Raw genomic sequence first — 12,419 nt, forward strand, 5'->3', positions numbered from 1 at the left:
AACTACAACGGCGGCCCCAGAAATCTAACCTTCCGCCATGATAGGTTGCTGATCACCGACAATGGTTGGAATCTCTGATTGAGTCGAGGCAACGGCTGGCTCCATCCCTATGGGGGGGATGCGACAACCCCCTCTCCAGATCCCGTCGAAGGAGAGTCGTCTAGATGAATCACTGTTGGGGGTGCTGTTTCGAACTCCACTCGCTGTCTTTTTGATGGCCCCTCTTCTTCCCTAGTAGGCGGAGATTCACCCGTCGGGCGAACAACATGTGTCGGAACTTCAGCCCGAGAAGCGTCCCCACAGGAGTAACTACGGCCACAGACTCAACTGAAGCAGCCCTCGACAAAGGTCGGGTGGTGGGTACCGCGATAAGGCGAGTAGATGAGGCTGGTTGTCGGAAAGCTAATGGAGGAGACCTCACTCTCCGCACCCTCCCTGACACCGACGAGCTGCACGTGAGGAATTAAATACAAAGAGGGAAAGGAGAAAAATGGCGAACAGAAATGACATCTTACCAGAAAGAGGCCTGCACCCATACTTGTCATAGAAGGTCGCCTATGTGCGGACCCCACCGTATGAGGGAGAATAACGCTCACCCACTCACGGATACTTTCGACAGGTGGAGGAGGCAATTTCTCGGCTGCACTGACATAATAGGGTTTAAGACTGTAACGAAAAATGGTCGGATATATCTTCGACTAAAAGCATAAGACTTACGTGCAGAGTTCCATTTCTCAGGGAACCCCGTCGAATCTGCCACAATGTGCTCAGTCCGTACATAGAAATAATTCTCATAAAAATGATGGTTAGCCCTGTCGTCCATTTTCACCACCAGACTCTTCGAGCCCCGAGGACGCATGTGAAGCATCGTGCCATGGATGAGCTGAGGGGAGAAGATATTGAGCATGTGATCCAAGGTGATCTCACGACCGCCGAGTTCCGCAAACTTGAGCAACATAAGGAATAGCTTATACAGGTACGGTGAAAGTTGGGTGGGGCATACCTCATAAAAATGGCAGAAGTCTACCACCAGGAGAGAGAGAGGAAGTGTGCATCCAATAAGGAAGGGGTAGGCGTAAAATACGCAATACCCAGGACGATCAAAATGAACTATGTCGTTTCCTACCGCCGGTCGCATGTCGACGTAATCGGGGATCCCCCATATAGGTGTTTAACTCTGCATTGTCTTCTTCTCTTATAACAGAAGGGACAGGCTCTGGCTCCGCCCCAGCGCGACTGCTGAAGTGGGTAAATTCTCTCCCAGGGCGAGGCAAAATCTCAACTATCAACGGGACCTCCTCGTCTTCCACCGCATCTACCCCTCCAGTGGCTTGAACAACATTTTTCGGTGCCAGAATTGTGACAGGGAGATCGGTACAAGAGGAATCACCGGCTATTTTGTCGGGATGATGCGGCAAAAAGAAAACGGAAAGAAAGGATGAAAATTTTCAGTTAACTAAGGGCAAACAAAAACTTGGAGTGTCAGGAAGGAAGTATATCTGCAGAATTCTTTCGAGTAAAAGGCAAAGAAGTGTGTCAATAGAATGATAAGTTCCTTCTATTTATAAGAGACATAAATCCCCAGAGCACGAAACCCAAAAGTCGCTAATCGAACCTGATAGGGCACAAAACATTTCAGTTCCCCAGGAACGTGTGTCATAATGGCGGTAACCACGAAATAACGCTTTGATGCCAAAAGACGTTTCGGTTTCGAAACAGCTGCAATGGTCCACGAGTATCGAAAGAATGCCACCATCTCACCTAAAACCCAAGTAACGTAACTAAGGAACAAGAAGTCAAATTTCGCTCGAATTCATAGCAATCATGATCCGTTTGTCGGGCCCGATAGGGGACGACCCCGACAGGCGGAGGGACTAACTGTATTGGTCAAAATCTGACCATCACGGCCGAGCTGACTAACGTCCCGCCCAAGTGACCAGGCAGTAAAAGATAACATGGCCCACTCTACATCCCATTCTCGACACCCGTCGAGTCGGAAGGAGCAATGTCTAAAAAAATGACCAAGGCACACTTGGTGCGAGAGAGCGTCGGACCAAGTAAATGGCAAGGATGCCTTGACTATATATAGTAGGAAAAAACCCTCGATAGGGGGGCGGTCTCCTTCCCTTTCTCTCCCAAGCTCTCTTCTTGTAATCTTCATATGAAAGAAGTAATCTGCAGAAAAACATGTAAAGCTACCTCTCCTATCGATTGATGGGAGCCACAATGTTGAATTTCAATAAGATTGATTATATCTCTTTCATCCTATATACTATCTATTCTGTTAGCTCTTTGATCTGGAATTTATTATGTCTGACTAAGATTTACTCCTTCATTTTCTTTGATTGATTTATTCAAAAAAGTTCCGATATGTTTTGAGTCAAACAATATACAAAGAAGAAAAATTAAGTTGTGATACGCAATTTGGTATACATATTAATTGCTATGTTATATACTGTGATATATAAATAATATAATTATTTTTATTGTGATATACATTGATATAGAGACAACAATAAATTTTACAAATTATGTCACACCTCCTTTTTTTCGAGGGATAGGGAGTTTTTTCAATTTAGGTGTCATTATTCGAAATGAGATTATTTATTATTCAGAGTCGCCACTTGGAATAATTTATGGTATCCCAAGTCACCGATTTATTTTAAATCCCAAATCGAGGAAGTTGGCTCTATTTTACGGTCCGCGAACACAGAAGATCTGGTAAGGAATTTTGTTAACCTGGGAGAAGGTGTGAGGCACTCTCGAGTTCCGTGGTTTTAGCACGGTCGCTCAACTATTAATAATTAGCCTAATTATCTGATTTATTACATGTGTTTAAACCTATTGTATATTTTTAAACTTTCTAACCGCTTTTAGTTAATTATCGCTTTTAGAATTTATGGAATTATTTCTTGAACAAGTTACGATGTCGTAAACTTATCGTTTTGGTACACATTACGAATCGCGCCACGTGAAACGCACCCGCAAGTTACAACATGTTATTTTTTATTATTGTTTGAAGTTATGGTCGAGTCACGTGAAACGCACATTCGAATTGGGAATTAGGTATCACGACCATGCCATGAAAACTGTACCCATATCCGTAATGATTTAATTTTAATCGCGCCTAAAATAAACTACAATGTTTGTAGGTGTTTTCCTAAAATACGTTTGAGATTTTATGTAAGATTGTGTTATGGCAAAGAATTTGCTGGAGTTGAGGTTATGATCATTATTTTTTTCAAAGACTAAATTCTTGATTCTTTTAAGTTAATCAGAACTAACGAAGATTTTGTTGACCAGGATTTTAAAACTATACATTTGATTGCACAAGAGAAAGTAATTTAGCTAAAGGAAACAATTAAAGACTTTAGGAATTCAATATTGAAAGAGGGAATCACGATACTTTGCAAAGATTGGAGCATATGACCCTTTAAGAGGTCACGCAGTCAAAGTGGGGTATGGATTGAGCCCAAGTCAAGATGGGCGTGAATTGATCCCAAAGCCAAGTTAGAATCCATTACTGGAATCGGGCTTAAACAAGTTAGAGGCCCAAGTTTGAAACATCACATAACTTCACATAAAATGTAGTACAGGAGGAATTTTCATCATTCAAAAACCACTGAGTAGCACGACATTAAACTTGCAGTATTGAATCAAAGATCACATTTCAAAGATAGCAAACATCATTAATAACTAAAGTCTACAGGAGCACAAAGAAAAACTTATTGATTCAACTAGCTAATATTTACAGAATCACGGTTTGGTCCGTAACTAATACAACAGGCTAAAATATTAAAGGAAATGCTTATTAACTACGAGCAGATGCGACAATTAAATTTTCCAGCCATGAAGTGTGGAATCCAATGTTTCTCAACCATATCTGCTCAAAATAAAACTATGGACTTAAGCTATTACACCAAGATTTCTGCAAATTCTGAGTTTACAATAATCAAACATCGTTTATACATAGTGGAACTAGGTGTTACCAAATTAAACTACATATTCTCATATTTTTTGGAATCAGACAACTCAACTCCAAACATCCAAGGCTTAAACAGATGAATCACATATAAACTGAACTTCCCAAATACTTTTGATTGTGATGTGATGCTTCTCACCTTTATGCAAACAACAAATGTGCTTATAGACTAAATGATTCTGAACACATGAATTTCACTTTTAGCAAGTAATAATAGGCAAAGTAATAGCCCTATCAATGCAGTAAAATATGCATATGCTTCAGGAAACCAAGCTTAAACAACAATCTTACTCTAGCTAGCATTATTATCTAAAACAAAGACTATGTCAAAGAGATAAGTTCAAATATGGACCCATCAGCTTACAAACAGACATGAAATCATGTAAGAACAATCAAACAGTCATAACTTCATATTAAAACAGAAAACTTTGATTATTCTAAAGATCAAAGTTGTACAGAATCATAGAGGTGTACCTAATTGCCAAAAAAACAAGAGAAAACCAGAAAATAAGTCTCTGAATCAGCAGGAATATCAGGAAGGTAACATCTTCATATCAGGAGCGCAAATCCAACAGTTCAACCAAAGGAAGAAACCCAGAAAAACCAGTGAAAACTTGAAGCCAAATGACCGTTGTTCCTCTTTCTATGCTTTGAAGAATTTGTAAAGTAAAATTTCCTACTGTTTTTCTTTCAATGTGAAGGGAAAATCAGCCTGTATGTAAGTGCTTTTTATATGTCTTTTAGAGAATTCTTCTGTATTTCGTGTGTGTGTGTGTGTGTTCAGAGAATTGGAGAGAGGGGATGAGGTCTTATATAGAGAGTGAATTCTATCATATGCTCAACAGAATGAGGAAAAATAAGAGAGGTGCGAGGGAATCTCTGGGAATTTTTTGTCAGCTAAAAATCAGGAGATAAAAATTTATTTTTAACAGAAATGGACAATTGTCCCTATTTCTAGAAGCTTCTTTTATTCCCAACCTCTGTTAAACTTTTTAACTTCCAATTCTTACCCCAACATTTAAACTTATTCCCTATTTTAGTGTATTTCCAACCAAACAAAATAGATTCCTCTATTTTTCCATTTCTTTTAGACCCCTTAATTTCAATAACTACAAATGACTATCACAACAACTTAGATAGCACAAACAAACAATATTCAACTTTTAAACTATTTTAAGTAATTAACTAATTCAACATGTAACCAACTGATTATGCACCTAATTAAAGCATGTGAACAAAAAATTAGTTTGGCCGGATTTAGGTAACAATCCGGCCAGAACAGAAAACCAAACGAAAATGATAAACAAAAAGATATTAATCCTAAAATCATGCAATTAACTTAAATAATCCTATTTTTAACGAACTTAATCAAATCAATAACCAAACCAATGAAGATTAATACCTAAATGACAATTCAACACAGAAAAAGAAATAAAGGGATATGAGAAGAAAGGTATACTGATTTTGGCTAAAAATGTGACGACAAATGAGGTAAACCAACGAACGATGATGACGACGAAGTTTGGCCGGTCAGTGGTGAGTTGGCCAAATTACGACGACTTCGAAATGAGACAAACTAATGTCAATCGATTGCTCTTGACAAGAGCAATCGGCTAACATAGGTTTCAGGCCAAAACGAGCTAGTATCGCCAATGAAATCAGAAGAGGGAAAGATTAGGTTTTTCTTTTTATTTTAGATCTGAAATTGGACAAGTTTGGTGGGGATTGTGGTTAAATTAGTGATGGATTAGGGTTGAGGGGAAGATGGGGAGTGTGTGATGTAATTTTAGGCGTGTTTGGAGATGGGCCGCCGCCGTGGGGCGATTTCCAGTGGTGGCGGATGATAAGGATTGAGAGGGGTGAGATTGATGGTCTGTAGGAGATTATTTGGGGGTAGGGGGTCTTCTCCAACATTTTTAAGGAGTGGAGAGACCAGTTCCAGTCGTAGGATTAGGGAATTTGAACGGTGGAGATTCAACGGCCCTTAAACGGTATCGTTTGGTTTGGGTTTGGGCTAGTTAAAAGGGAAACTGGGTTAAATAAAATAACCCAGTCCGATTTTGCAACAAAAATGACCCCTTTCTCTTCTTGCTCTCCTTTCTTTATTTTTCTTTCATTTTAAAATTCTATAATTTATTTTAAAAAAATCCTAATTAGATTCTATCTTAATCCTAATTTACAAAATTAACCTACTCATTATTTCTAATATTTAGATAATTAATTAACCTAAAATTAATGAAGGAAAAATTAATAATTTGAAACTAAGAGCTAAAAATATAAAAGCCTATGGTATTTTGTGATTTTTGTTTAATAATGCAATTAATTAATATTTAATGCAAATAAAAACCTAAAATGCAATGCATTTTTTTTGATATTTTGTGGTATTTCTTGTAATTTTAAAATATTAAATATGCAACTACATGCAAACAAAAATTAGCAAGAAATTCCTAAAAATTCTATAAAAAATTAAAATAATTAGAAAAATCCTATTTTATGAATTATGTAGGAATATTTTAGTCGGGCAAAATCTAATAAAACAAATAATATTTTAGATATATATATATATATATATATATATATATATATATATATATATATATATATATATATATATATATATATATATATAGAGAGAGAGAGAGAGAGAGAGAGAGAGAGAGAGAGAGAAAAAATTAAAGTTATGGTATACATTTTGATATATTGTAACGACCTGGCTGGTCGTTTTGAGAATTAATGCCCCAATCCCCTATTAACTACTTTTTCTTTGTTTGTTTCTGCTATTGTGAGTTGCCGGGAAGATTTGTTTTGAGTTTCAGAGTATTTTGGGACATTTAGTCCATAAATGAGAGCTTAAGCTTTATAATTTGGACCGTAGTCGGAGCGGTGTGAAGACAACCTCGGAATGGGATTCTGTCGATTCTGTTAACTCCGTTGGGCGATTTCGAGCTCAGGGGTATGTTCGGATTGTGTTTTGGAGGTCCGTAGCTTATTTAGGCATAAAATGCCAAAAATTGAATTTTTGAAGTTTCCGGATCGATAATGAGATTTTGATATCAAGGCCGGAATCCGATTTTGAAAGTTGTAATAGTTCCGTAGTGTTGAATGTCACTTATGTGCAAAATTTAGGGTCAATCGGACGTGGTTTGATTGGTTTCGGCATCGGTTGTAGAATTCTTGAGATTTCAAGTTCATTAGGCTTGGATTGGAGGGTGAAGCATGATTTCAACATTGTTTGATGTGATACGAGGGTTGGATTAAGTTCGTATGGTATTTTAGGATTGGTTGGTATGTTTGGTTGAGATCCTGGGGGCCTCGGGTGAGTTTCAGATGCTTAACGGACTTGATTTGGACTTAGGCAAAATTCTGAAGTTGGATGCTTCTGGTATTTTCACACCTGCGGTGGCCGATGGGGAGCCCGCAGAAATGAGGAAGGAAGTTGTAGGTGCAGTAATGGGCAGGAAGACCAGTGGTCGCAGATGCGACTCAAGAATCGCAGAAGCGGAACCGCATCTGCGAAGAATTGACGCAGGTGCGGTGTTTGAGGATTTAATGAAATTCCACAGATGCGGAGCCCTGGCCGCAAAAGCGGGACCGCAGGTGCGGTCCAGGGAGTGCAGATGCGAGCATCGTTGGGTAAAAATATGTAAAATTGAGGGTTTGAGTTAATAACTTCAAAAATCAAATTGGAGCTCAGTGAAAGGCGATTTTGTTGGGTTTTTGAAGAGAAGATCAGCGGGTATTGATTCCTAACTGCTTTTTGATTATATCCCATTAATCTAAGATTAGTTTTATCATTTAATTTCGGATTTGGGGTGAAAAATTGGGAAGAATTAAGAAATGTTCTTAGGCCAAATTTTGGGATTTGGATCGAGATTTTGGTATCTGATTTGAGTGATTTTGGTATGGTTAAACTTGTGAGTGAATGAGTATTCATAATTTGTGATTTTTACCCGACTCCGAAACGTGGGCCTGGAAAGGAGTTTTGGGCATTTTTCTATTTTCTTGCCTTAGCTTCGATTCCTTTAGCTAAACTCGTTGTTTGTAGTTATATTTACATTATGAAATTGATTTGATTAGATTTGGGCCACTCGGAGTTGGATACTCGTGGAAAAAGCGTGATTTCAGGTTGATTTTGAGCTGGTTCAAGGTAAGTGGCTTGCCTAACCTTGTGTGGGGGAACTCCCCTTAAGATTTTGGTACTATTGTTATATGAATGTCGTGTACGTGAGGTGACGAGTGCGTACCCGTGTTAATTGTTGAAAAACTCTATTTTCATTAAATACTTATCTATGTTTCTCCTTTAATTGAACAATACTAGTATGTGAAACCTTCTGTTTAGCTTAGAAAGAGCATGCTTATGTGACTTAACTATCTTACCTGCTTTAACTGCTTACTTGAATTTTTGCGTAGCATGTTTAGAGTAGAACTTTTTTTGTTTTCCTAATTCGAACTTGAATAGAATTGTAGGATTCTTTCTTGGAACTGTTGTGTATTTACTTTGGGACTACGGATCGGTATTCCGGGAGATCCCCCTGCACATTAGTAATTGGGACTACAGTATGATATCCTAGGAGATCCCCCTGTATTGGATATTTACTTTGATACTGCGGATCAACATTCCGGGAGATTTCCCTACATATTTATGATTCGGACTACGGGACGATATCCCGGGAGATCCTTTGCATATTTATGTTTGGGACTACGGGACGATATCCTGGGAGATCCCTTGTTGCTATCTCTGTGTACTGAGTTATATTCTCTCTGTGATTTTATTCTTGATCGACTGTTAGAATTTTAATTATACAGTCACATTTCATATTGTTTTGCCTTGTTTTATTTATATAAACAGTAGAGCCCTTACCTTCTTCGTCACTACTCAATCGAGGTTAGGCTTGGCACTTACTGGGACCGCTGTGGTGTACTCATGCCCTTTCCTGCATATGTTTTTCGTGTGCAGATCCAGGTTCTACTTCTCAGCCATACTTTCAGTGAGGCGAGGCAATTTCAGAGACTTCGAGGTATTTCTTCCGCGTCTGCAGACCGAGAAGTCTCTCTTATTCTCCCTTTTAGCTATAGATCTTCTATAATTACTTTTGTTTAGACTTCTGGAGTTAGAACACTATGTATTTTTCTAGTTTGTGATTCATGAGATTCTGAGTTTTGGGAGTGTTATTATTGGTCGAGAGTGTTATTATTATATATGCCGATCGACATTTTAAACACTTTATCTATATTTACCTGTTAGATGGCTAGTTGTACTTTTAAATTCCTTTTTCCGCAAACTATTAGGCTTACCTAGTCGTAGGGACTAGGTGCCGTCACGACAGTTCACAGAGGGAGAACTTGGGTCGTGACAAGTTGGTATCAGATCTCTAGGTTCATAGGAGTCATGAATCACAATTCGGTTTATTAGAGTCTCGTGGATCAGTACGGAGGCATCTGTACTTATCCTCGAGAGGCTATGTAACTGTTAGAAAAATTCCACTTCAATTGATTCCCTTGTCGTACGAGATTTTTGATATCAAAATTCTAAACCTCTGTTTTCTATTCTCTCACATATGGTGAGGAAACGTGCTACCGGAGGTGACCAGGCACTCACGCCCCCTGCTAGGGCCACCAGAGGTCGAGGCCGGGGTAGAATCCCAGGATGTGCACATGGCACAACCAGAGCACCCGTACGAGCTGCCACAGAGGAGCCACCAGTAGTCCCAGCCGGAGCCCAGGAACCTGATACGCCTACTGCTACTACTACTCCAGCTCTTTAGGAGACCCTTGCATAGTTCGTGAGCATGTACACCACTCTAGCTCAGGCATGGTTGATTCCCCTTGCTGCAGCCACATCCCAGGCTGGGGGAGGAGCATAGACTCCCGCCTCCTGCACCCAAAGCAGCGGGTCCAAGTTGATTAGATCCCAAAGGTTATACCGGTACCTCCTGTAGCCCCAGTTCAGCCCGAGGACAGGGCAACAACTTCAGAGGATGAGCAGCAGAGGTTTAAGAGGTTGAAGAAATACAAGCCTCCTACATTTAGTGGTCTAGCATCAAATGATGCTCTGGGATTTCTGGAGGAGTGCTACCGTATCCTCCGTACTATGGGTATATTAGGATCAAGTAGGGTTTCTTTCATTGCCTTCCAGCTTTGAGGAGCAGCCTATCAGTGGTGGCGTACTTTTGAGTTGGACAGTCCAGTTGAGGCAACTTCCTTTACATGGACCTAGTTTTCAGATATGTTCTTGAGGGAGTATGTTCGTTAGAGCCTCAATGACATATGGCGTGCGAAGTTTGAGCATTTACGCTAGGGTACTATGACTGTTTCAGAGTATGCTTTCCGTTTCACTGACTTGGCTAGGCATGCACTGGCCTTGGCTTCTACAGTTCGTGAGAGAGTTTGCCTGTTTATTGAGGGGCTCATTCCCAGCATCAGGTCTAGCATGGCCCGGGAGATAGAGATGGATATTTCTTATCAGCAGGTGGTAAGCATTGATAGGAGAGTAGAGGGCATACTTGCTCGGGATAGAGAGGAGAGGGAGGCCAAGAGGTCACGAGAGTTGGGTCATTATTCTGGTGCCCGTGCCCCAGTTGCAGTTTATTATGGTAGGGGTTATATGAGTCGCCCCGTTCATTCAGCTCTTCCAGCAACCAGTGGTATTCTAGCTCCTCCTAGACCTCAGGAGCCTTATTATGCACCTTCAATATCTAGTGCGCCTCCTGCATGGGGTGCTTTCAGTGGTCAGTCTAGCAGACCTGGACCGAGCCAGTCATAGCCGCCACATCCTCCCAGAGCTTATTTTGAGTGTGGCGACACACGTCATATGGTGAGGAATTACCCCAGACTTAGGAGGGGTACACCTCCACAGCCTTCTCAGCCACAACGTGCTCCACTAGGTCTTCAGGCTATTATTATAGCACCGGTTGCTACCCCACCTGCTCAGCCAACTAGAGGTGGAGGTCGGGGAGGTAGAAGTCGCCCTAGAGGGGAAGGCCAGGCTAGATACTATGCCCTTCCTGCCCGTACTGAGGTTGTCGCCTCCGATTCTGTCATCACAAGTATTGTCCTAGTTTGTCATAGAGATGCATCGGTTCTATTTGATCCAGACTCCACTTATTCTTATGTGTCCTCTTATTTTGCCCCCCATTTTGGCATATCTCGGGATTTCTTGATTTCCTATGTTTATGTTTCTACTCATGTAGGAGATTTTCTTATTGTACAAAATCCATAATTATTCCCAAAATCATCAATTTTGGTGAATAATTTATTTTATTTCCTTATTTATACCAAAATATAATTAAGGTGATTTTTCATATTTTTACAAATTTATTTGGTACTTTTTAAGTTAAATTGCATATAATTGCAATTTTAGCCTACTTTAAGATTTAATAGCATTTTATAATTGTAAAATTGGTCCCAATATTTTAAATTAATATTTATATATTATTAATTATGTCAGTACTTTTAATTTGCTTTTAAAATAATTTTTATTATTTTTTATAAAATAAAATGGAAAAAATGGCTATTTAAAATTTAGCCCCAATTACATTTCAATTACAGCCCAATTTGCATCCCAATTCAACCCAATCCCAACCCCCAAATCAATTTCAACCCAATTAGCTGATCCAATTGCCCAAACACGCCCGTTTTTTTTAAATCTGAGCCGTTGATCATTTTTGATTAACGACCCAGATCTCTTCTTTCCTTTTTAATTCCAAACGACCCCTAAACCCTACCCCATTCTTTCAAGAGTGCCGCCTCTAACTCCTCTCTTCTCTCAATCGCTCTCGAGCTCTCTCGAAACCCTAATTGCTCTCTGCCACCTCCAACCCCAAATCCACCAAAATCCATGGCTGTTCTGACCATGGACGACCTATACTCACCTCCTACTACTCTCACGTGCTTGATACCTGAAGTTTCAAGGCTAGACTTCAAGGGTCTTTGCCCAGACCTTCGTCGATTCGAGGTTTTCAGCCATATCCGGCCTTGCTCCGGCGTGTCTTAGCCTCCTGAGCCTGATTCCGACCTTATCTACTCCAGATCTGATCTTGTTTCTTCCAAGCCTTTCTTATTTCTAGGGTTCTCAGAAACCCTAGCCTATTCGTGGTTCTTTTTCGTTTATTTGTTTAGATATGTGCTTGATCTGTGCCATATTTGATGTTTTATGCGTTTTCCCCAAATTTTCTTTTCCAAATCTTTTGATTTCAAACTAGGGCTTCAGAGTCTGTTTGTAATGTTTTGTTCGATTCATCTGCTTATCATCTCTAAGTTCGTCTGGTGTTGAAACCCTAATTTTTGGAATTTTGTTTGAGTTTCTTAGCCTGTTTGTTTGTATTAGTTTGATTTACCTTGTTTACACCTTATTAGCATTGAAAACCCTAATTTTTGGGGTTTATTTGAGATTCTGAATTCGCTTGTTTGTTTCACTTGTTTATCGCCTCTAAACTCG

The 12,419-nt window shown here is 39.7% G+C and overlaps 1 long non-coding RNA gene across 1 annotated transcript; it reads right to left on the reverse strand.

The window, feature by feature from the left end:
- Positions 1-3,665: 3,665 nt before the first annotated feature.
- Positions 3,666-5,110, reverse strand: LOC107774842 (uncharacterized). The gene is made up of 2 exons (XR_001645603.2): positions 4,457-5,110; positions 3,666-3,883 (listed from the first exon to the last, which is right to left on the reverse strand). It is a non-coding gene; the product is annotated as an uncharacterized LOC107774842 (long non-coding RNA).
- Positions 5,111-12,419: the final 7,309 nt, after the last annotated feature.

The sequence above is a fragment of the Nicotiana tabacum genome, chromosome 8 (genome assembly GCF_000715075.1).
Source record: "Nicotiana tabacum cultivar K326 chromosome 8, ASM71507v2, whole genome shotgun sequence".
NCBI lineage: Eukaryota > Viridiplantae > Streptophyta > Magnoliopsida > Solanales > Solanaceae > Nicotiana > Nicotiana tabacum.